The sequence below is a fragment of the Macrobrachium nipponense genome, chromosome 7, assembly GCF_015104395.2.
Source record: "Macrobrachium nipponense isolate FS-2020 chromosome 7, ASM1510439v2, whole genome shotgun sequence".
Taxonomy (NCBI): domain Eukaryota; kingdom Metazoa; phylum Arthropoda; class Malacostraca; order Decapoda; family Palaemonidae; genus Macrobrachium; species Macrobrachium nipponense.
The window spans coordinates 70,610,564-70,616,420 of NC_061109.1; positions in this window are offsets into that span (position 1 = coordinate 70,610,564).

Here is a 5,857-nt window from a genome sequence, read left to right on the forward strand (position 1 = left end):
TAGTATTTCTGAATTTTTGAGGTCGTTGTTAGATAGAAGTAGTATGTCCTTTGATTGACTGATGACTGGACTGACATACTAACACACCAAAAAGTCGTACCCCGACGTTAGCAAGACGTCCACCAGCCGTGCAGAGAGGTTGCTGTCGTTTATCCAGGGTGATTACGAGAATTTCTACGCAGTTCTACATAAGATCTCTTAAACCACTGCGACCTGATTGTACATAGCCCCCAAAAATCTCATAACTCAAAAAGTGATATCTTCGCGGAAGTGTAATATCCTTCAAGGGAACAGCTGTTCACTCTAACTTGACAATTATGATTATAAAGACACCCTACTTATATTTTTTGTAGGAAAAAGTAGACTGGGGAGAGATATATATTTTGGAAGCTTGAATTTCAAGTCAGTGGCCCTGTAGGCTTGTTCAATATGAATAAGGGTTTATAATAATAATAATAATAATAATAATAATAATAATAATAATAATAATAATAATAATAATGCTGAGGAAGAGCAGGTTACCGAAAGAAACCGACTCTTGCACTTATACAATCATTTGTTCAAAAGTAGAGAAAAGGGAAATTGTATTTCATAAATGTATTCTCTGCTGCATTAGAATCAGATATTTCTTGAATGTGTTGAGAGATGAGATGGAAATAAAAAGAAATATATAAGGAAAAGAGAGAGAGAGAGAGAGAGAGAGAGGAGGAGACGAGAGAGAGAGAGAAGAGAGAGAGAGAGAGAGAAGAGCGAAAAAACTACTGTACTTATGCCAAGAGAGGTCTTTAATAAATAGGGCACAGTAAAGAAGGCAGGGTGTCGTAAGGTCGAACTTCAGGGAACTATACCAAGACTTTCACCTGCAAATGCTTACCCTCCTTTCCTTCGTTCTCCAGACCATAGACAGCTCCCTAGGGAGTCTCTCTTTGCCAACACCTGCCAGAGGCGTCTGCCTCAGGCCACGTCCTTTAGGATCTCAGTTATGTAAACAGCGGCTAGGATGTGTTAAAATCGACAGTCAACAAAACAACTTCCTGTAAGCTATCGCCAGGTTTTGACTACAGTTCTAATTTTGACCTTTTTATTCAATATTTATCTTGTTTTGCTTTATTCCATTTCACATTGTATTGTTTAAAACCAAAAGTTCCTCTTTTGTACGAGGCTAGTTTCTCATAATAATAAAAATAATAATAATAATGATAATAATAATAATAATAATGAGAAGACTGCTGGGCCTTGACCCAGGCTAACATCCCAAACATCTCTTGAGAATGGGCCACAGAAGGGCCTGAAAGTACTCGAGTGTGGAGTAAAACTAAATGTAAACACTTAGAAGTAAACAAGTTACAAATTGCATTTGTGGGTTTCTTTTTCAATCTTCAGAAGAAAACTGAAAGAAGTTTTTGTTTGGTTCATAATAATAATAATAATAATAATAATAATAATAATAATAATAATAATAATATAATAATAATAATAATAATATGAAGTTTGAGATTAGCAGCTAGCGATTACAAAGGACTGACACTAATACTACAGATGTTGAATATGATAAAAATTTGAAATGTTTAACCAAATACAAAATATCAGAACTATTAGCAACCAAAAAATTCAAAAAAAAAAATTACTAGAGACAGAGCGCCTTCAGATATTCTTGTGTTTGTGTCCGTTTTATCATGTAACAGATACAGGAAAAAGACGATTTCTAAAATCATTCGTGAGACTGAACCTCCAGACGGAATGGATGTAACCAATGGAAACTTATATAGGAATGAATTCGCTCTCTTTCTCATCTATTCCTACGTTTATCATAGACATCAACCGACGAAAAAGTTATAATATCCAAGTTTCTTTATCAAGTTCACTTATAATTTCTTCAATTTTCATTGCAACTTCTTTAATTTTCATTGCATAGTGAATCGATCCGAACTTTGAAAGAAGTCCTCCTTGGACGGAAACGGATTTTCTATTAAAATGAGCAATATAGAAAAGTTTTTTCTTCTTCTTTTTAGGGTTATGATTGCAGGATATTAAAGAGATTGCTGTCGGTCTCAGTCGGTTTTACCTACATCGCATCTTTTCGAATTTATGAAACAAGTTACTTTTTCCTAAGCTTTTAAGCTTTCCAGAAATAAATAACAAGCCTCATCATAATACGTGCTTTAGTCTGTTGACAACTATCGGTTTTTATGGCGTAATTTATCTTCTCGTTTAAGATTTCCATATAATATCAAGCCTCATTACAACACGTGATTTATAATTCCTCCGAATTCTGCTGTTAGCAGTGGCATTCAACTCTTACTGACAATAAACTATTTCCGTGAACTCGAAACTGAGCAGCTTTTCCAAAAATTCGTCGTACTCAGGGATCTGCCTTCATTAAGGCAAAGCAAACGTATAATGATTGCGTTTTAAAATGGGTTTCGACTGAATGCGTACTCTTGCCGGAGGTCATTAAATATTTACGTGACTAATATGAACACAGCATCCGGAGGGATTTCTTGCAAATTCTCAGTGTACGTGCGAGCAGCCAGCGACAGAGAGAGAGAGAGAGAGAGAGAGAGAGAGAGAGAGAGAGAGAGAGAGAGAGAGAGAGCTTTCCAGTCTAGCGAACTTGTGGAATCAATTTAATATTTTCCTTTCTATTATGAAACACGAAAATCATACACATTTTGACAAGAAATAATTACAAGCCACCCCATTCTAGGATATTCATTATTAATAGTTAATGAAGTATTTTGTAAAACAAAACAAATTCATCGATAGAAGAACTAAATTTTTACTTTCATAAAACCTTTCTCTAACTTCAGTTCAGTAACTCATTCTGACATTACATCGCAAAATGATGTATTTGCAATCGAAAAAAATCAGTTTACATTTATATACAAACGCATTGGAAGTCACATAATCCAAGCTGCTGAAATTGCCGTAAATGAGGGATTGATCTAATGGAGTTAAATTTCTGTTAAGAGGCAATTTCCCAAAATTTCTCGCTCACACACATCAAAACTCCATCTGTGCAAATTTGCTTAATCCTCAATTACCAAATTAGAACTATGAATTAGTATTCCTCAGTTCACAGTCTTCTCACGAAACTGAATATGATGAAATTAGCATTCGCCAGGTGAGCAAAGGCATTTCAGTAGCTTTTACTAAATTACCAACATTGAAACGAAAAGTACTTGCAAATCTTTCTAAACACGAACGCAGAAGTCATCGATCTTTCGTTACGGTGACCGCTTTTTCCCCACTGCTACAGAGCTTTGTCATTCGGTTCCCCTTCCCTCAAGGATAACCAGTTTGAGAATCAAGGATAGATACTTTGCCCCTTGGATGCATTCCTAAATCACTACGTATGTTGAAGGTTACATCTTCTCTACTACATTTCTGTAATCCAGGTAAACAGCTACTTTCTATATGCCCCATTTTCTTTTACATGTCCAAGAGGATGAGAGTACGACCCCATACCTTCCTGCCATAACAGTTGACGAACACCAGGTACAAAATTCGCTATTTTAGATCAGAAGGGCGTAATGCCTTTTTTCAAGTAATTAGTTTTTAGAACCAAAATGAGATTCGGGGTTCTAGTTGTGACACAATATAAGAATGACATCATTTTCACTTTCGAATACAATTTTTGTTCAACGCTATTCAAAAAAAAGTTGAAAACTAAAATTCTTTTGTACACAGTGACCCCACGCCCCGACCCCTTCTCTTGGCACAGCTGCGATCGTGTTTGACTGGTTCCCTTTGAACTGTCAGCAATATATAAAAACCAATGCAAAAATTGAACTAGTATCGTTTTTTATTCAGCAGAACAACTGTGTGTCAGGGATTTCCATTTTCTGTGGTAAAACTGTAGTGTTTTCGTCAGAAGCTCTTTGAATCTAAGAATGAGTTGTTATTCCTTTTTTATAACATGAAGATAGGTTAAACAACCTGGAATTCCATTGTTTGAATTACGCAAATTTTTGTTTCTAGTATATGCCTTACGATTTAAGGTTGAAACTGGTGCTTACACTAATGCCAACTACCAAAAATAAAAATTCAATTCTGTTTGTCATGTATGATCAAAAAAAATTATAACGAGACATTTATTTTATGTCGCTTTACAGGTGTGTGTGTGTGTGTGTGTGTATCTTTTCACTCCGAAAGTAACATTTGCCAGCTCAAAACACGTTATATACATAAAAAATAGTGTTATGGCCCAACCCTGTCGTGTACAAACACAATCCTATGTGGGCCGTATGTGGCCTTTTGTCAGTCGTTGGATGACAGCACTTTTTTCTTAATTGCTCGTGGAACTTTGAGGTGTTTCTGTTCCAGTCTCGCCGTATTGCACTGTTAGGGAAGAGGGTTAGGTTGTCTGGTCTTTATTGTTCTCTCTGACACATGCACACGTCGATTTTTCCTGGTGTATAAAATATATCTTTTTTAAAGCTTGTCAAACTTTCAATCCTAGTTAAATTTTTGGCGTGTGAATTTTATCCCTTTGTAAAATCTTAAATCCTTACGTTTTTGGCGTATGAATTTTATCCTCTTCAAAGTTTGTCAACTTTAAATCCTAGTTGATTTTTTGGCGTATGAATTTTATCTCTTTTAAAGTCGGTAAATATTAAATCCTAGTTAATTCCGGGGCGTACAAATTCTATCTCTTAAAGTTTGTAAAATCTCACATCTTAGTTCATTCTGGGGTGTAGGTAAGAATTTATCCCTTTGAAAACTTTTGAGAATTTTGAGAATAAACACAACCACGAAATATATCGCGAGAATATAGTTTGAAATAATGTTAGTTTTTTTTTTTTCAATAAAGTCCTTGCAGTATAGGGCTGAATGAAATCAAGCATCCAATTATTGCCTTTCTATTTATCTCTAAATTTGGCTGTTTAAGGTAGCTGTTTGTAAATGCCGAATTTCCATTTATCGCTTTAGATGGAAATTACGGTGGATATTAATTACTTCCTTCTGTCTAATCCTGAGAGCAAATGAATTGGCCAGCGCACTTCTTTCACGAATGAGGTCCAAACGTCCACCGCACTTTCGAAATATCTATCATTTGCGCAGGAGTCAAGCTAGAAGGAACCTCGGCACACAAAATTGCAACGGCACGAATATGCGAACGAATATAAATGAGCAAATATTAAAGTGCAAATATAAACAGATCAGCGAATAAACGTAAGAAAATGTACTTGGAAATGAGACATTATCTGGGTATTGACGAGGTAATTATCACCTTGAAATTCCAATCAAGAACAGGTTCCTTGGATGCTGGGCCTTTGCGCATGTGCGAGAGGGACGCACTCGTTTTCTTCCAGTATTGAAAAAGGGAATGCTGGTCAAGTTTACAAATTGCTAATCTTTCAGGGAAAATGACATTTGCTTTCATTGTTTTACTTCTGAGCTCAATGCAATGAGGTTAAATTTATTCAAATGATCTTAACTGGGACATATGAATGTAAATATGTTGCTTATATTACGTGAATCGATTGAAAAGCCGCTCTATCATCTTATATCTTACCAAAAAAGACACATTTCAAAAATCTCCCATTTCGTGCGCGCATTCTTAAGACACTCAATTATGCTATTAGCAACGCGAGGCATTCCTTTGCTATTTATCTAAATAAGTGAGCCAAAATTCATGTATGGTCTTCAGTTATTAGAATGACTGAAATAAATTCAAGATATGTTGAGGTAAGATTAAAAAAAATTTAGTTGCATTGAAAATTATTTAAAATTTCTATTTATCTGAATATGGTTCAGCATAAAGATATGTTCTAGTCAAACATTTTATATAATTAAAGGAAATTACCTCTGAATTTTATATTTGGTCTGTTAAGAAGTAAATTGGCTGATCTAT